Source organism: Sitophilus oryzae, unplaced genomic scaffold (genome assembly GCF_002938485.1).
Source record: "Sitophilus oryzae breed Bouriz unplaced genomic scaffold, Soryzae_2.0 scaffold_1522_pilon_pilon, whole genome shotgun sequence".
Lineage (NCBI taxonomy): Eukaryota > Metazoa > Arthropoda > Insecta > Coleoptera > Curculionidae > Sitophilus > Sitophilus oryzae.
This window is the reverse complement of record NW_022146195.1, coordinates 243,268-264,972: the sequence shown is the minus strand read 5'-3', so window position 1 is coordinate 264,972 and position 21,705 is coordinate 243,268.

The window sequence follows — 21,705 nt, the reverse complement described above, 5'->3', positions numbered from 1 at the left end:
TTAGCCTTTATGCTCTCTACATGTTGTGTCTGTATACCACAGGGATTTGCTTTTTAATTTATTTATGTTTTTACATGTGTTAATATAACTTATTAGCAATCAGCTAACAATAAATATTAACAACAAACGTTTCGTTTCGTTTCGTTTCGTTTCGTTTCGTTTCGTTTCGTTTCGTTTCGTTTCGTTTCGTTTCGTTTCGTTTCGTTTCGTTTCGTTTCGTTTCGTTTCGTTTCGTTTCGATTCCTTTCATTTCATTTCATTTCATTTCATTTCATTTCATAAAAGCACTAATGCTGGTGATTTCAGTGGACAGCCTAACGCATAAAGCGCGATTCTCACTATAACGTGCCATCACGGTCACGTCGAGCCATCGTCTCGAGATGGAGATGGACATTGCCACGACGTGACGGCGACGTTACGGATATGTTCATTGTCGGTGATTTAAGAATATTTACAGTGGTGGCTGTAAAGTAAATGATTTGCTCCAGTATATTAGTGTATACTCGTATATGCTCGGTAGTATAGAATTTAAATTAACTTCACATTTTGATGGTCAGTGATATACAGGTCCGGCAATAGTGCGTCGGGCATCTGTATTTCCTAGCATAAAAAACTTGAGAATTTTGTTTAAGTGCAAACCTAAAGTATGTATCAGGACGTATTTCAGGAAAATATTTTAACTTCTATAGGGTGGCTCAAAAAAGTGTGAGTGAACCTGGATGATTTTTTTTAAATAGAACACCCTGTATATTATTGCATTTTTGGCTTCCTTTCAGATCACTTTTCAGATCACCCTAAGATATGAATAAATATATTTCGATTAGTTTCAGAGATATTAAAAAATAAATCAAAAATATATATTTTCAGCCCTTCTTTAAAAAAATTATTAAAAATATAAGAACTGTTCTGAAATCAAAACTATATTAGTTATTTACTTTAGATGGTCTGTTCTTATTTTGCTATAAATATGGTAATCGTAAATCATACAGGATGTTCAATATTCTACGCCAAACTTTCTAAAATATAAAATATTTTTTCTTTGTTTTTTTAAATGGAACACCCTGTATATTATTTTTTTATTATATGGAGAATTAAAAAATTAAAATTTTTTGTATTTCAAGTATTTCAAATTTTTTTTTTGTTTCGCAGATACACGCAGTATTATTTCATATGGCGCTTTCAATGGTAAAATACGAGAGAAAAATCATTGGGTGGCTTTAATAAAAATTTACTGTGGAAAATGCCACATGAAATATAAAACTGCAAATATCTGCGAAACCGTTAAAAATTTTGAAATACTTTAAATACAAAAAATTTTCATTTTTTAATTCTCCGTCTACTGAAAAAATAATATACAGGGTGTTCCATTAAAAAAAAACGAAGAAAAATTATTTTATATTTTAGAAAGTTTGGCGTAAAATTTTGAACATCCTCTATAATATACGATATTTTCATATTTATAGCAAAGTAAGTACAGACCATCTAAAGTAAATACCTAATATAGTTTTGATTTCAGAACAGTTCTTGTATTTTTAATAATTTTTTTAAGAAGGATTGAAAAATATATATTTTTGATTTATTTTTTAATATCTCTCAAACTAATCGAAATAGATTGACTCATATCTTGGAATTATGTAAAGTGATCTGAAATCAATAATATACAGGGTGTTCCATTTAAAAAAATACATCTTTGTTCATACTTTAGGTTAGCACTTAAACAAAATTTCCAAGTTTTTTATTCTAGGAGCTACAGATGCCCGACGCGCTATTGCCGGACCCTGTATACAGATTATGTGCTTCGTTTTTGAGATATAACTCATCATACAGTTTCACGACATCATAATATCAGTCGTACCAATACAGTTTCACTGCTTTGACAAAAGCCAGTACCTAAGAGTTTTATAGAAGTTAGCTGTCCATCTCCATCATAATATCAGTCGCACCAAAATATATGACACGTGTGGTTGTCGTCTCGGCACGCTTATTGATGAGGTTTTCTGGTGTTTCCCTATTTTCCCCAGAGAATTTTTACTCGCTGTTGTTTCTCAGCTTCAATCCAGTGTTCTATTACTACATACATACATACATACTGCCATTACTCGCTGACGAGTATTCGACACGCATCAGAAGATGGTCATGCAAGGCGTTTTCTTTCATGAGCTTTTCTGTGACTGAAAAGCCCGATACGTGATTTTATCTGCCTAGCGCACTCCGGACATTCAAAAATCTCATTGATTGTTGCCTCTTTACTTTTTGATTGTCGCTGTGAACTGAGTTTACAATTCTTCTCCATTGAGTTCTATTGTGAGCTGCTTCTTCCCGCTCATTCTGCATGTTAATCCACTTTAAGTTTTCGTTGAAAATGTCCTTGTACCTTTTCAGTTGTCCACCCGGCCTTCTCTTACCGTCTACAAACTCATCGTAAAGCAGAGATTTTGGTATGCGGTTTTCTTGCATTCTGCATACGTGACCAGCCCATCTTAAGCGGCATTTTTAACCATGACTGCAATACTCTCGCAGATAACTTTTTCAAGAACCAATACGTTTGAGATATGATGGAACCACCGGATTCTTAAGAGTTGTCTAAGGTGTTACTGTTGAAACTTGTTTAATGCGTTCATGTGTCGTGAAGGTTTCGCTCCCATATAACATGGTGGGGATTATAATTGCTTGGTTTGGTTTTTGTACTCAAAGCATGATTGTAGAAAACCCTGTCTTTTAATTTCCCGAATGCTCTTGAGGCGCTGCTAGTGTCCTATTAAAAACGTGACAATCCGGAGACTTCTTCCTTAGTTCAGGGAAATTCTTTGATTTTTCTAAGCCGTAACTGATTACCTGTACTAAGCCGAGTACTGATCCACCTTAATATCAGCATTTCCTTTAAAATATTTAACAACTTATCATGTTATTCGTCAAATATTTATACATAAAGGACATAAGAAAACAAAAATATAGTATATTGAAGAATTAGTTAGAAAAAAAGTAAAAACTTTTGGACAGCTTAATACGGTTCTTGTTTCTGAATTAAACAACATATTTATTTTCTTTTTTCTTAGCAATGGAGAAACGTAGGAAAAGTTTTCAAATGTTGCTACAAAATGTCGTATTTTTTCCACTTAGCTTCGTAATGAGCAAGCTTTATTAAATCCTAATTGGTAAGCGTCCAAGCTAAAACAGAAAAATGTGTTTTTGTCCCATATGTTCTTTTAGCTCGCAAACAACATTTTTTTGTTCCTGTGTTTTTTTCATTTAATTAAAATATTGCCCTAGGGGTTATGTCGCAGAGTCTGGTCCAATGGCCACTAGAAAAGATGTATCTTGTTTTTAACTATACTACTCTATACTACTCGTACACCAGGTATACCAAAAAGTTGCAACAAACGAGGAATTTGTTTAAGATATTTACGATACAAGTGAATTAACAGCATCATTAAGATGCGCGTGTGAAAGTTGCACGAGTGCGTAGCACGAGTATTTTAATGGAAACCACACAAGCATCTTAATGGAGTTAACTGGCGTGTATTGTACAGGGTGGTCGAGATTGATCTGTTTTAACAGAGAAACCGTATTTCCTGACTAGATGGAGCAAAACCGACATAGATGTCATGGGCTCGATTTCTGAAACACGTAAACTGCGTGTTGATATTTTCACTGCCAACTGAGATACGGGGATCTTTTTGAATTTTTTACTATTTAGAAAATTGCCCATAACTTTTGTATTTCGCGGAATAATAAGATTCTGTGAAAACGTTCTAAAGGAACTTTTTTAAGCATAATCCAGTGGCGTAGTCAGTTTTTTTTCTATGCTTGCTCTTTTTGTGAGAAATAATGAAAAATATAATTTTTTAATTATATCTATTTAATTTTATCTATTTCCAACAATGACAGAAATATTAGGTTTTTTATTTTTATATCGAAGCGGGCCTTGATTTTGTGTTGGCCTATTTGACTAATTATTTTTTATCACATTTTAATATTCTATATTATTATGTATCTGCATAATTAAAGACTTTTGAGAAGGTAATTCTATATTAGTATTAGTAATTACAATTGAAATCTATACAATAAACAAAGAACAAAACTAAAAAGTATTTTTTGAGTGACGAATATAGTTTTCTAAAAAAAGTCATTAAAATCGTCAAAAGTTACAACAATTTATTAGGCGAACTGGTGTAATAAGTCCAAAAGCTTGCCTAGTAGCCTTCTGCAATTCTTCTCTCGTTCCAATTGTTCTTCCCTTATATATAAGGTCTTTTAATTTCGCCCCTAAAAAAGTCGAAAGGAGTTAAATCACAAGATCTAGTAGACCAAGATATGGACCCCCTTGTTCCAATCCAATTCTCTCTAAATTCTTCATTTATTAGTTCAGTTGTAACCCTGGCATTTTAATTGTAATTGGTAATACTAATATAGAATATTGATTTACCCTTTCAAAAGTCTCTAATTATGCAGATAAATAATAATATAGAATATTAAATTGTGGTAAAAAATAATTAGGCAAGTAGGTCAACATAAAATCAAGGCCCGCTTCGATACAAAGATAAAAAACCTAATACTTTTCTCATTCTTAGAAATCGATACCCACAACTTTATATCGTTGGAAAGGGTTAAACGCCAGCATTTTTTTAAGTTCATAGCCAACTATGATTTCCATTTAAAAAATTATATTTTTTATTATTTTTGCCAAAAAGAGCAAGTATAGAAAAGAACTGACTACGCCACTGGATTGTGCATAAAAAAGTGCCTTAAGAACGTTTTTACAAAATTTTATTATTCCTCGAAATACAAAAGTTATGGGCAATTTTCCAAATGGTAAAAAATTCAAAAAGACCCCGTATCTCATTTGGCAGTGAAAATATGAACAGGCGGTTTACGCCATTAAAAGTGTCTCAGAAATCGAGCCCATGACATCAATGTCGGTTTTGCTCTATCTAGTTGGGAAATAGGTTTTCTCTGTTAAAACAGACCAATTTCGACCACCCTGTACAATATTTATCTACATCTAACTATAAAGACACACAATGAATTTTAATAATTATTGTTCCTTAACTATATACCTATCCTAAAAATCAATTACCTTAATACCTTTGTTCAACTAACACCATGCATGGTAATGTCAATATGACAGTAAATAATATTGATGTAACTAGTTTAAAAAATGAGCGATTCGGAAAGTATTCCCTCTGACATTGAAGAAGAGGCATTCAGAGCCACTTCTGTAATGCTTCCAGCAAGATCTAAATAGAAGTATGAATATACATACTCTAAGTATGAAAAATGGTGCACCGAAAAAAAGTACACAGCTATGGAAATGAAAAGGTACTCATAACATATTTTTTCAATTTAGTGCAAAATAAATGTTTCACAAAATATTTTTTTCTCTTTGGTAGTCATCTAAACAAGGAGTGCGGTAATGAAAATACGTGAGTTAAGAGCTTCTTAACTCACTGACATAGATAAATTTAATTTTTAATTTAATTTCAACTTTAATTTAATCATGATCGTATCTTTTCCGAGATCTTTTCTGATTTACGAGATTCCTGTAGCTTGCATTATTATATGGGACACCGTGTAGATAAACTAAACTAATTTCAAAATGTAATAGTGTAGATTCAGGCCACAGATAGATAAATCATGGTATTTAATGCGAAGCGTACCGATATTATACCGGAAAATACGGATACTAAATTTTAAATTGGACATTTTCGCAAAACTCGTTTTAAACTGATTGCCGCGTATTCAAATTACCCGCTAATTACAACTTTCATAAATATTTTTTCAAGCGGGATCCATCAATTCGGAAACCGTAATGAATCCCATTTGTTTCTCACAGGCGACGCTGATCATTCGTTTTCCGCCTCATAAAAAATAATCCACTGCAATATGCGATAAAAGAAGTATTTATAAACGAAAAATTTCCTCTAAAACTATTTACGGAGGTCGTATTAGGGATGGTTTATTAATAAAATCTGTGGAGGAGTAGTTTATTTTTATAGTATAGTAATTATGAGACTATAGCGTTTTTTAAACCACTACCACTGCAAACGGCAGCTTTTCATCGGTAGAGCAGTCTTGGATACTGTATTTCACTGGAGAAAAACTGACTAACAATAATAAATCAAAAATATAGATACTGGGCGCCAGGCATGGGAGAAAAAAAACACAGTTGTATATTACTTAAAACTAATGACTATATTTATTCACGATGCACTCTGTCGGGAAATAACATTGTAAAACTCTAATCATTATAGTGGTTATATGTCGAAGAAAGTTATGTTAAAAATAACATTAAATATATTCAATGAAAGACTATGGAAAAATACGATATAGATAGAGCTATTAAAAATATAAAAAAGTAGCATTACTTTATTTGTTATATTTTATACGATGTTAAATCCGAGATGCTGCAAGCAGTAGATTCTAGAATCTAGTTCGGTTATTCGTCTGTCAAAATCACACTATAATATATAGAAAGTAATACTATTACAAAACGTAGTGTTCGCAAAGAAACTAAGATCTAAATCATATTTTAAATACTAAACTGACATAAAAATGTTAACCACTAGACGTAAAGTCTGTACGAAATATCGTACAGACTTTACGTCTAGTAATAATAATTCAAGACTGAAAATGTAAAACATAAAAACCAGAACTTAAATCTAAACTTTGCTAAAAGCTGTTCGTTCTTTAGGCAATCCTGCTTCAAACAGTACGGCGTGAAAGTACAGCGTTGGGACTTGTATCTTTGCACTCCCTCTCGGATTCACCGTGGGCTAATACAAAGAAAGGGGACCAGAATAAGGACACCAGGAACTATTAAAACCGTAATTATAGGCTTGAAAATAGGAGCAAAGGAGGCATGAGGCATCCATACTGGGCAATCTATACATAGACAAAACTATCCATACAGCGGACACTCATCCATGGGATATCGGTACATAGGAACTACTACCCCTTCGTGTACATACAACACCTGTCCATAGGACAGGTGTAAACACGAAACTATCGTTCAAAACCAAACAAGGTCCAATGAACAAAATAACCCCCCCCCCGAAATACTTCCGAGGGCTCAATAATAAACAAATTCATATGCCCTTTCTTCCATTCAACATTCTGGAGGACAAAACAAAACCAACGTGTCAACAAACACCAAATATGAGTTGAGTTGGGCCAATCCAAAACTATACCCTAAAAATACGCAGTAATAATATCGAATCTAAAAAAGATAATATGTTATCTTTACCTCTAGCTCCGAAGTAGCAGCCGATTCAAATTTTGCAGCAAGATTTAAACAATTAAAATTTCTCTAAGCCGGGTTGCTGATGGCGACAGACCGGCAAAACCAAAAGTGAGGTTATATCGCGAAGCGAAACCTTGAAAATAAATGTCCATAGAAGAAGCGCTGGGTTATCGACTTGAGAACGTTAAAACTACGCCAAGCGTTTCAAATAAATTATCAGGCCTGAACGATACGGAATCCGGTGATGATAAACCAGACATCATATATCATATATAAAAGACAAGTAACGAACTAAAAACGTTACAAGACACTACCTAAATAAACATATATTGATTTCTCACTCGGAGGCCTTCGGCCCATTGCGAAACCCCTGCCATTATTGCACTAAACCTTCCTCTCATTCTTTTTTTGCATTAAAGCACTTCCAGCTCTTTACAAAAATCCCGATGTCGGTGATGTTGGCTTCTGCTGCTTCCTCTAGTCCCTCCAAAAAACTTTGCTCTAAAGTTTTAAAGCGTCGATATACCAGTGCCGGACAGTGGTACAGCATGTGCTCTATGGTTTCTTCTTGCATTCCGTGCCATTCCGAAGTCTCTGCAGCTGTCGTCGGTGGAAATCTTCCATCTAACGAGGTTTACCCCCGTGCGTTGGGGCAGTTTGCAGTAATGACACCTACAAATATGCGTCATCTTTTTACATTATTTACGACGTCTAAAATTGTTTAAAAAACGTAACGTTTGAAAAAAAATAGTCTGTTCTATTCGGAGTAAAAATGTACTTTTTGTGCATCGCTTGTAATATCGTCAAACGTACAGTCTCGGCACAAAAAGTATTATTTTTACTCCCAATAAAACAATATACAGGGTTGCTCACCACATACGACACGGTAACGATTAGATTTTTGCAAATTTTAAATTTTAGGTTCGTTGAAGGGCTATTAGAGCTACAATTTAAAAATATTTTTACAAGATACAGTGTGTCCCAAATAAGTAAAAAATGTTATAGTTGTATTTTTTTAAATGGAACTGTATATTATTCTATTTTTGATTGAAATAAAAGTAAATTTGATTAAGATTTATCATACTTAAACCTTACCGTTTTTGAAATATTTTCAATTTTATGGAATTGCAATAAAAATTTTAAGGCTTCATTCCTTCAACGGTATCGAAGTTTTTAATACTAAATATTTACTGAAGTTTATTTATTGATCAGATATTGTGTTGCAATAATAAACAAAATACTATCTTATACAGAGTGTCTAAAAATTTATTTTAAATGATTACTAGCTTTAAACGGTAATAACTTGTTTACGAGAATCAGATGCACAATTTAATTCTATATCAAATTGTATTATACCTATCTCTTCAAGTTTTCGTAGAAAATGCATTTTCTTATAATTTATACCTCATTTATCACTATACCAATAGAATATTGACATTTTAGATTTTTTTAATGATGTAACAAATTTTCAAAGAATATATTATACGAATATTTTCGATATAGTTCGCTTATTTCATTAAATGATAAAAAGCAGTTTAAATATTATTTGTTAAAGAGGACTAATTAATATGATCTCAGTATTCAAACTACATTAATTGACTGTTTACGTTGATTAATAATAATTGCTCCAAATACTAAAAAACTGAAGTTTATATGTGTATTAGACAGTGTGGTAAAAAGCAACACCTTATAAATATTATTTCATTTTTTGACAAATGCTTATTTATAATAACAAAGACGTTCCTTTTCATAACTTATTATGATATTGATTTCTGAGTCAAATCCACATTTATTTAGAATAATTTATTAATTAAAATATTTATGTAATTAACTAATTTTTGGGCGGGAATAATAGTGGTATACTAATAAATTAGTAATAATTGGTATACTCTTTCAAAAAGATTTAAATAGTTTTCTTTTAGTAAACAAATGGGTTTGCAGTGTTATTATTTTTACTACCAGTACATTTTCTACATATGCTAATTTAAAAAAATCTTAAATGGCAATATTCCATAGGTTGATAAATGAGGTCTAAATTATAAGAAAATGCATTTTCTACGAAAACTTGAAAAGATAGGTAAAAAATGGCATAACATAATTTGATAGACAATTAAATTGTGCATCTGACTCACGTAAAGTATACAAGATGTTCCATTTAAATTAAACAAGTTATTGCCGTCCAAAGCTAGTAATTATTTAAAATAAATTTCTTGACTTAAAATATATTTCAAAAGCTGTATCATTAACGATTCCCGAGTTACATCCTCCATTATTGGGCCACTCGGTACAAACAGATAACATTATTTGCGACCAAAATATGAAGGCACAACCCGTCACCGACACTGGCTTCGAACTCCTAAACAAAAACACTAACCTAGTTTATAAGCAGAGTAGACGCTGCATCGTAAACTTGAAAACTTTCTATTGTAGCCAGCTGTCGCCATCTTTTCGCGAGATCATAGTCCAAGTGCAACAACGTTCGTGACTGTTTGCCATTGTTGCCGGCTTTATCGCTCCGAGGAAACTCTATTTATCTACCCACGTTTCGATGTACACAACGTATAATATCACCAGAGTACCATGAGACGTATTCGGAGAGGAGTTGGAAACTCCGATTTATTGACGTATTACGCCGGTTATTCTTCGCAATGACGTTTGCGTCGTAAAGTTACCAACTTGGATGTTTGTGGAGAAGTTTGATATCTTGCGGCAGATATAGACAATATTGGATTTGATATAGGATAATGGTGAATATATTATAGGTTATAGATTTATCTAAGTCAATAATATGTAATTTTGTTTAAAATAATCATATATTATATCACGAGACCTAAAAATTTAATCGATTAAGGGTGGCTGCAACGACGTCCCGTCATCCTGCTGTTAAAACATTACAGTTGGTTTACATATATAAAACCCATTGTTTTGTTTCAACCGCAGGATTGCGGGACGTCGTTGCAGCCACCCTAAACAATTCAAATATATTTAGTGCGTGATTTTGCTTGGAAAATAGTTGAATGCACAATAATTTAATAAAAACACGAGACCGCAAAGCGGTCGAGTGTTTTTATTCTAAAATTTTTGTCCATGAAACTATTTTATAAAAAGCAAAATCATGCAAAACATTATTCAATTAAATTTATAGGTTGAGTGATATACGGCTAGATTATTTCCTGAATGACTTAGAAATGAAGCGAATGACTTAGGATGGTGAAAATAACTATAAGAATTTTATTAACTATAAAATTTAGCATTTTTAAATTTATAATATTCTTGATCAATTGTAATAAAAGTTACAATTTGTGTAAGTTATAGATGTCTGTTTTTCATTATTATTTATTAACAGCCTTTCAATACTTTAGCCAATTCGTCAGTGTTGATACTGGTATCTTTAGTCGGATAGTAATTTTTCGCCATACAAAATTCGGAAAACTGTAGCCACAATGAAGCATGCGTTTTTGCAATATTAGTTGGTACACTTTTTTGAATTGCCGAATCGATTATGTCGCGGGAAATATTACTAAACCGTGAATTCATTTTCACTACCAGCGATAAATAAAATTTAAAGACGTTTCAAAATGACGTCTCGTAAGTAATGTTTGTGCTTCTGCTACCTTGGTTACGTATCCCAACAATGCATCGAGGACCAATCGAGGACCGTTTCGTATGCCAACATATCAAATTCTGACGTATTTTTCTCCACTTATCTGTTCAAAATGATATCGAATAAGGTTTTTTCACCGATTAAAATCGTTATTAAGTCATACATATGAGTTGCAAATCAATTTTTTTAAATGAACTGTTGCCAAAATCTCTCAGAATTAGTAATAAACGACAAAAAGAAAACCCAAAAGGAAGCCGAAAAAATAATCGCGGTTAAACTGGTCTTGTGATGTAATCACTTAACAAAATTTATTCAAACAATTAGATTAGCTGATTGGTCCATTTCACGATGAGGGAAATACCTGTATATTTTTTTGGATCAATGTAAAATATAAATAAATGTAACTAGTAAAATATAAGTAACTGTTTGAGTTAGTTTAAGTCTCGGTTTTAGTCGGTGTCTCTCAAAATTTGCAAAATAATAATTTTACAGACAACAGTTGAGTGAACATTAAAAAGAATTAATTCTTGATGAAACCAAATTCAATAAGTTACAGTACGTCTATCCATTCTGTAGCTACGGGGTATCCGTAAGGGGGGTTTCTCGTAAAAATATAGACGACGCGTCCCATCAATAAAAATTCGACAAATTTGCAAGTAGCCAATGAAAGGAGTGGGCGGAGTGTTTTGCGGTGACATACCGTAAATGTGTACAGGTAGCAATTTATAAAATATATTGCTGTTTATTTAAATGTTTTTTTGTCCTCATTCTTTTCATAGATACAGATCCAGTAGACGTACTTAAAGTTTCTAAAGTGAAAAAGTTGATATTTCTGAAGCTTACTCATACATACATACATATACTGCCATTACTCGCTGACGAGTATTTGACACGCATCAGAAGATGGTCACGCAAGTCGTTTTCTTTTATGAGCCTTTCTATGACCGAAAAGCCCGATACGTGATGTTATCTGTCTACCGCACTCCGGACATTCAAAAATCTCATTGCTTTGTTGCCCCTTTATTTTTTGGTTGTCGGTGTTAACTGAGTTTACAATTCTTCTCCATTGAGTTCTATTGCTGCTTCTTCCCACTCATTCTGCTTGTTAATCCCCTTTAAGTTTTCGTGGAAGATAGCCTTGTACCTTTTATGTTGTCCACCCGGTTTCCTCTTACCGTCTACATGATCACCGTAAAGCAAATATTTTGGTATGCGGTTTTCTTGCATTCTGCATACGTGACCAGCCCATCTTAAGCGAGATTTAGTAATCATGACTTCAGCGCTCTCGCAGCTTGCTTTTTCAAGGACTGATACGTTTGAGACATGATGGTACCATTTGATTCTTAAGAGTTGTCTAAGATGTCTCTGTTGCAACTTGTTTAATGCGTTCATGTGTCGGCGGTACGGCACCCAGGTTTCGCTTCCATATAACATGGTTGGAATTATTATTGCTAGGTACACTGCAAGTTTCGTTTTTGTGCTCAAGTCATGATTGTAGAAAACCCTGTCTTTTAATTTCCAGAATGCTCTTGAGGCGCTGCTAATTCTGTGCTGAACTTCAGAATCAATATTGGCCTTTTCCGAAACCAAACTACCGAGGTAATTTAATTCCGCCACATATTCCAATAGTTCTTCACCGATGTTTATATCATTGTTGTGATCTTCCGGGGGAGTGCACATGATTTTGGTTTTGTCGATGTTTAGCTTAAGAGCCAAAGCCGCATATGCCCAGGTATATGTGTTCAACATTGCAATTGCTGTAACGTATTTGCAAGTAGAGCACAGTCATCAGCGAATTGAAGTTCTGTGATGAATTTTGTACGTGTTTTTGCCCTGAGTCTTTTTATGTTGAACAAACCGCCGTCGTATCTGTATCTAATGCCCAAACTTCTCTCCTGCAGTTTGATGTCCACTATAATGGAGAGCGCTGCCATGAATATATTGAATACGAGAGGCGCTAAGATACATCCCTGCCTAACGCCTGTGTTTGTTAGGAAGGGATCGCTCAGTGATCCATGATATGACACTCTTGATTTGTTGTTATTATGGAGGTTTTTACACACTGTAAGAAATTTGTTGGGTACTCCGAACTTTTTCATTATTGCCCAAAGTGCATCTCTGTTCACAGAATCGAAGGTTTTTGTTAGATCGATGAAAGCAACATAAAGTTTAGACTGCTGTTCTTTTACTTTTTCCTGTAGTTGGCGGATGGAGAATATGGAATCGACAGTACCGCGGTTGGTGCGAAAACTCGTTTGCGATTCTGGTAGGATTTTTTCTATATGTGGGTGCAGACGGTTTGACATAATTTTTGCAAGAATTTTTCCTCCGATAGCCAGTAGTGAAATTCATCGGTAGTTTCCGCAGTTTGATGCACTTCCTTTGTTCTTAAATATATTCACTATATTCGCGTTGCAAAAGTTCTGAGATACCTCTCCGCTTTCCCATATGGCATCGAAGAGAGCCTTAAGATGACCAATAAGTTCTTTACTTGCACACTTATAGATTTCCGGCGGAATCGCGTCACAGCCAGCTGATTTGTTGTTTTTAAGCTGTTTTATGGAGTCCTTTATTTCCTGTTCTATTATTGGAATGTCTAATACATCGACGCTGTTATACTGAGGTATTGTGTTGAGTGCTTTTATGTTGGGGTTGTTTTCTTGGTTAAGGATATGGCTTACGGTTAAGGAAGCTTACTCAAACAGCTCTCACAAAGCAAATGTATCTCAAATATCCATTTAGTTGGTCACTGGCAAGCGGATTCTCGTTACACATTAAAATAACAAAACAAGAATTTGCTGATGTAAATAAAATTAATAATTAAATATTAAAATTTATCAGGGGTACTCTAGTCTTCTAGCCATTGATATTATATTATTATTCGGGGCTATTGATTAATCATCTTCGACAACTAGCTAGTGCTACCTGATAAAGGGATAAGGCTCTCTGTAATTCAATGCCCCATCTTGTCGATCAAATGGACGTGGATTTAGTATCAGTTGAACTGGACGTAGACGATTTTTTTCTCTTTCGTTGCTGCATAATTACTGCACAAATTTTGCTACAAAATTACAAGCATTCACAGCAGTACATTCGCACACACTACACAATAAAAATCCCACTTCTGATGTAAGAGATCTTTCAGATAATAAAATTATTTAATGGAAAATAAGTATTTTAATAGCAATAACTGATCAGTACAAAGATTTGTTATTAAGTAATATTATTTTTTGTTTTCTTGTGCAAAGCAGTTTTCGTAGAATGACAATGACACAGTCGTCCTGATATTAAGGGAATATTCAACTATACGATAATAGAAGCATAATTAGGTAGACCTCTAACATAAGTGACTAAAGTAACTTAACTTACAAAGAAAGCATGCAACCAGTTTAAATGTAAATGGGTCAATCTTATTAAACATATGTACAGGGGGCGCCTCTCACAAGCCGCGGAAGCTCCAAGGAGAACGGTAGTTTATATCGAATAGATATTTTGGCAGCATTTAAGGTGACCGTATATTAATTTTGTCTCACCCTGTATAATTTTTTGGATCAAGTTTTAATTTGATTTAAAGTACAATAGTTAATTTAACTACACATTAGGCTATACCGGGAAAATTCCAATGTAGGTAGCTTTTATTGTAATTTAAAAATTGTTCTTTATTTCTAGAAAATGTTAAATAATATGTCAAAAACCTTATATTTCCAGTCATATACTTCTCTTATAAAACTCACCTTTATTTTTCTCCTAGAATCCGAAAGTCAATTAACATATAGGATGTTCCATTACTAAAAACACAACTTTGGTAAGTAACATTTTTTGGGGACACCCTGTAGAACTCTATATTTTTAAAAAGTGTTCTGAATTAACCTACATATAGTCATAAAATTTAATTTCAATACAAATTGTCGTTCTCCTTGGAGTCTCCGCGGCGTATGAGAGGCGCCACTCTGTATTTAAGAACTGAAATGTGTATTTTATTCTACTAAAAAAAAGCATTATAAATTACTATTAAATGTAATAAAAGTAAACACAATCAGTTATTTATTTAGTTCTTCAAGAAATATATGAAACTTTAAAATATGTTGAAAAAATTACAAAAATAATTCATCTAGGCTTTTAATTGTTGTATTTTTTATAAATAAATTTGTGTATTTTACCACAAAACACTCGTTCAATTTCCCACGTTAAAAAATAAATTAATTCATATATACACTCTAAAATGCATGTGAATTAAATGCATATAAACACAGTCATTATTTAATAATGTTTTATTCCAATAAAATTATTTTAATTAACGCTACATTCCAATAAACAATAATATCATGTTTCCATCAGAAATATACCGTTTTAATGTTAATATTAATATTTATAGGTTAGCTAATATGTAATGGCGGCATTATTAATTACCGACCATTCTAATTACTCTAAAATGTGAAAATCATCCATTAAACATAGAATTGAACGTAATGTATACAAAGCATTGGATTTCTATTATAATAAAACTGTTTTTATTCATATAAATTATAAGTTATATTAACTATCAGCAAACAGTGAACTTATTTGTCGATTTTGACTATATTATACATTATTACAGTTGGGAGCTGGAACCTTTGGTGTTACAACAGCAAAATAGAACACAAATTTACCACAATAAACCAGCAGTAGGATTCTGTAAACTTCGTAGCAAGAAATTATTGCCGAGTCCATGTTATTTTTATACGATTGATGAGCCACTAGACAAGAAATATGTTTACAGAATTGCAGTCCAGAACACTTTACTTTTTAACACTGGACGCGTGTTTTGCTAACCATGTTAGCATCATCAGTGGATGATTAAACCTGAGTTTTAATTAACAGTTTTAATCACCACTGTTAAAAGTAAAGTATTTTGTTATATTATGGTGTAATAGTGTTTTATTTTGCTATACAGGGTGTTCCTTAATGACATGCAAATATTTAAGGGTGCGATTCTTAGAAACATACCTATTTCCTGACCTATTCTAAGAAAAAAAGCTCATATGAATGTATGTCCTAAACATCTTATTAACATTGGAAATGTTTATGTTCGTATATAGAGGCCAAATTTCGAGTTTTCTTTCAAGGTCGTCAGCAACGGTGTCGCACTAACCGCACAGTCGACCAAATTAAAGCATCAAATGTCGCGTGATGCCTAATTTAGGTGAACTCTGAGCACGAAACTCTCATATACGAGTGATATACGAGGTTTAATTTTGTTAGTCCCGACGATATTACTTGACGACTATGCTACGGGGGGCGATTATAAAATTGAATAGATTGATATTTGCAAAGGTTACAAAACAGTACTATTTTCGTAATTTTTGATTTGGGTTTTGACAATTATTTATGTTGTTTGAATGAAACGATATTTTTATTTAGGTATTGATATATTTCAGAAAGGATTTAAGGATTAAAATATATAACATATTTACTTAATTTCAAGGTATCTGCATGGAAAATCAAGGCTATTTTTATAAGGCGTTATAAAATAGATTATACATACATACAGCCGTTACTCGCTGACGAGTTTTCGACACACATAAAGAAGATGGTCACGCAAGGCGTTTTCTTTCATAAGCCTTTTTTTCTGTGACTGAAAGGCCGTTACAAAGTCAAATTGTCGTTATGAACGGCATGTTACAATTTCAACTAAAGCATATGCAAAAATGTCAAAAGTTGAATAGACATATCACATGTCATTCTATTCAGAGTGTGATTTTCTATCAAATAAAGTAAAAAATACCGAGGATGCCATTTAAAAATCAAAAGTTGTCGTCATTTCCGGTGAAACATACATACATACATACATACATACATACAGCCATTACTCGCTGACGAGTATTCGACACACATCAGAAGATGGTCACGCAAGGCGTTTTCTTTCATAAGCCTTTTTTTCTGTGACTGAAAAGCCCGATACGTGATGTTATCTGCCTACCGCACTCCGGACATTCAAAAATTTCATTGCTTTGTTGCCTCTTTACTTTTTGGTTATCGCTGTTAACCGAGTTTACAACTCTTCTCCATTGAGTTCTATTGTGAGCTGCTGTTTCCCACTCATTCTGCATGTTAATCCCCTTTAAATTTTCGTGGAAGATGTCCTGTGTAAATAGATTATGAATATTTAAATATTGAAAGTTTAACTTAAAATAAAACAAAATAACGTTGAACTGCCCTTTATTAATTGTTTTTTTTTAATTATGTTTATTTTTTCTTCTAATCATTATTAGTTATTATTATTAAGAATGGTGTTTTTTTATATCAAGTTTAGCTGCAAATATTTAACGTTAATTATGTTTTATATGTGGTGTTATCATTTCCAATGATGGTTGTAGCGATTGCGAAATCAGTTTTTTCTGAGATACAGGGTGGTGAGATTTTCTAAAAAACACTTTTTTATAATAACTCTGATTTTATTACATTGTCTAGTGGCTCATAAATCGTATAAAAATAACATGGACTCGGCAATAATTTCTTGCTACGAAGTTTACAGAATCCTACTGCTGGTTTATTGTGGTAAATTTATGTTCTATTTTGCTGTTGTAACACCAAAGGTTCCAACTCCCAACTATAATAATGTATAATATAGTCAAAATCGACAAATAAGTTCACTGTTTGCTGATAGTTAATATAAATTATAATTTATATGAACAAAAACAGTTTTATTATAATAGAAATCCAATGCTTTGTATACATTACGTTCAATTCTATGTTTAATGGATGATTTTCACATTTTAGAGTAATTAGAATGGTCGGTAATTAATAATGCCGCCATTACATATTAGCTAACCTATAAATATTAATATTAACATTAAAACGGTATATTTCTGATGGAAACATGATATTATTGTTTATTGGAATGTAGCATTAATTAAAATAATTTTATTGGAATAAAACATTATTAAATAATGACTGTGTTTATATGCATTTAATTCACATGCATTTTAGAGTGTATATATGAATTAATTTATTTTTTAACGTGGGAAATTGAACGAGTGTTTTGTGGTAAAATACACAAATTTATTTATAAAAAATACAACAATTAAAAGCCTAGATGAATTGCTTTTGTATTTTTTTCAACATTTTTTAAAGTTTCATATATTTCTTGAAGAACTAAATAAATAACTGACATTGTGTTTACTTTTATTACATTTAATAGTAATTTATAATGCTTTTTTTTAGTAGAATAAAATACCCATTTCAGTTCTTAAATACAGAGTGGCGCCTCTCATACGCCGCGGAGACTCCAAGGAGAACGACAATTTGTATTGAAATTAAATTTTATGACTATATGTAGGTTAATTGAGAACACTTATTAAAAATATAGAGTTCTACAGGGTGTCCCCAAAAAATGTTGTGTATATAGTTGTGTATATATAAGTGTATGTTGTATATAGTTGTGTATATAGGGTGTATATATATATATATATATATATATATATATATATATATATATATATATATATATATATATATATATATATATATATATATATATATATATATATATATATATATATATATATATATATATATATATATATATATATGTAACTATATATTATATATATATATATATTTAAATAAAAACTATAAAGTTTTCAGATAAAAGTTGTAGATATAAACTATAATATGTTTTCCGAGTTGTAGCCAATTCTTATAATTTTTAAACAATTTCACTTAGTTAGCCATGGAAACAAGTTCAATCGTCATTGCTCTCAGAAATGCCAAACTGTCACATCCAAACTTTGTAAATTAAAATAACCAAAAATTGTATATGAATTTTTCAAATAAAGGAAAGCGTATAGGATTATTAGTTCAATTTTTCTAGGCTATACATTTTCGAGGATACGTTACATACGCATTTTAGAGAACAATTTTCAAGACATGTTCGAAAAGTTAAATTTAGAGACTCGTGCATCAATAGAGTGGTTCCAACATGACTTTCATTATAACACTCCCCCCCGTAATGAAAAAAATATTAAAAATTATTTATATCATGGTTATTTAAACTCAAGGATAGGAAGAGGTGGCCTAATTGCATGGGCCTTCTCGATCACCTGACCTATCTATTTTAATTTTTTTTTTATGTGGTATATAATATTATTTTTTAAGTTTAAGTTTGTGTAATGTAAATCGTAAAGAACTGTTTAATAAAATATTCTGTGTTTTTATAAGTCATACATTTATAATAATTAAATAAATAACATAATAAGAATACCATACCAACTAAGTGAAATTAGTCAAGAATGATAAGAAATGGCTATAACTCAGTAATTTTTCGAAAAAACATATTATAGCTTATATCGCCGAAAAGCTTAAAAAATGGCGCTTTTTATGAAGTCATGGCCAACTATGGTTTCCATTGAAAAAAACATAAGTTTGTGTCATATGTCAAAAATGACAAACTTTAGAGAGAAACGGAGAACACAGTCTCATTAAGGATGTGATTATCTACAACTTTTATCTGAATTTTTTTTGTCAAATAGATTAAAATGGAATTAGAGACCATTTTTAAAATAGCCAAAATTTATTTTTTTTCGAAATATCTAGTAAGCCATGAGCTTTTTCAAAAATTTGAAAGGCGCATATTCATGACGCCACAAAACTGCAATTCTTTCCCCAACCGAGTCTCTGTCTCCAGTAGTTTCCGAGGTACCCATAGAGAACATCGTAGAAAACTCACCCTGTATAAGTTTTATAACATGTCTATTTAAATTTGAATAAAAGGAATATTGCTGGTTGCTGTAGATAAGTTTCTCAGGGAAAATACGTAAATAAAAAGGACTATTTAGGTCAAAAAAAGTCAAAAGGACAATTTGTTCCAAAAAAGTCTTTTTCAAAAAAGGACAGGGGGCAACCCTAATTATTAATTATACGTATATTACTATAGTACAGCATATACTATTAATAGTACATTTTGGAAAAGTTCTTACATCTATTTCCTTTATACATTTTGTCCATCGAGAAAAAAAAACGAAAAATATCTCATCTATCCCTAAAAATAAAAAAGGAACGCTCCACTGAAGCCAATAAAATAGATATTCCTACAACAGAACAATGTCGAGAACAGTAAAATGAAAGGTGTGTTATGGTGTTATGGTTATAGAACTTTGAATAATAAAATTTGCGGAACTTCAACTATAAAATAGTTTATGAGGAGAATTTCTCTCGGTATGGCGCTAGCAACGCCTTTACGGGAACGAAAACAGTAAAAAAACTTTGTTGATATGGATGGAAACGCGTGGAAGTTTTATTAGAAAATGTGTATATGCATTAGGCGAGGAATAAAAATACCTTTCGGATTTAGGAAGTTTATTACTAAAGTTTATGGTGGGGTAGATTTCTTTTTTTTTTGACGGAAACAGAAATAATGTTCTTTATTCTATTCTTTGGGATAATTTTTTTATTTGAATTTTTTCAATTGCAAAACTTTTCGAACACTGAATTTAAAGACCAAGAAAGGATAGTCTCAGAGACAGTGGCAGACAACTTATATGTAACTAGCGTGTACCAGCGACTTCGTTCGCGTCGAATTAATCATTTGTAATGGTGATGATAAAAGCAAAAGCAAGAATTTCCATTAACATACAAACTGGAGCGCAACATTTTCTCACTTTATATCAGCACGAGAAAAAACAATATAGTGATATTATTATATAACTTGGTAATATTTGAGGGGTAGTTTCATCTCGTTGAAATTTGACTTTCGAGAAATCCGTTTGCCAAAAAATAATCTTTTTACGTCAAGCAGTTTAAGGAGAATCGTGGTTAGAAATTACCTAACTTTTTGGAACACCCTGTATGATTTTTTTTAAAAATTTCAAAATATGTAAAAACCAAATAAATTATGCTTGTCCAAGCGGTTTCCCCCGAAAGACTAACCGTTTTTTAAATAACAAATATTGTAATATTTGAGGGGCGTTTTCACCCTTCTTGGAATTTGAGATTCGAGAAACCCCTCCTTATCGAACCTCTACACCCCACAGTCAACTGTTTACTATAAATCAGCTTTAAACGTCAAGCAGTTTAAGCAGAATCGTGATTACTCAATGGTCATATTTTATGAAACACCCTGTATAAATTTATAAAAAAATCTCTTAAAAATACGTAAAACAACAAAAATAAAATATATACGTGTTAAGAGTTTTTTCCGAAAACTCACCGGTTTTTAAATAAAAAATATTTTAATATTTGAGGGATAATTTCATCCTTAGAATTCGAGTTTCGAAAATCCCTTCTTACATGAACCTCTACACTCTAAAGTCAATCTGTTTTCCAAAAATCAGCTTTTTACGTCTAGGGCTTTAAGCAGGATCGTGATTAATCAATGACCAGAATTTTCGAAACACCCTGTATACTTTTTTAAAAAAATCATAAAATATGTAAAAAAACAAAATAAAATATACGTGTTTAAGCGTTTTTCCGGAAACTTGACTGTTTTTTAAATAAAAAATATTGTAATATTTGAGGGGTGGTTTCACCCTCTTGGTACTGGAATTTCGACAAATCCCTTCTTATCGAACCTCTACACCCTAGAATCAACCTGTATGCCAAAATTGAGCTTCTTACGTTGAGTGGTTTGAGCAGGATCGTGATTAATCAGTATGTCACTTAAGGATTTTATATATTAGTATAGATTTATAAAATCTGAAATTTTGTCCCCCCAGTGAATCTCCCAACTAGAAAATATAGTTCCCAGTCCTTTTTAAAATGTCCACTGCCCCTAAAGTATAGTTCCTAGGCCCACTTTGTCACTTAAAATGTTACTCTATAAGGAATAGTCACTTTGAAGTTTATTTCGAGAGTGACCGGTTGGTGCCTACCTACCATAAAAGTG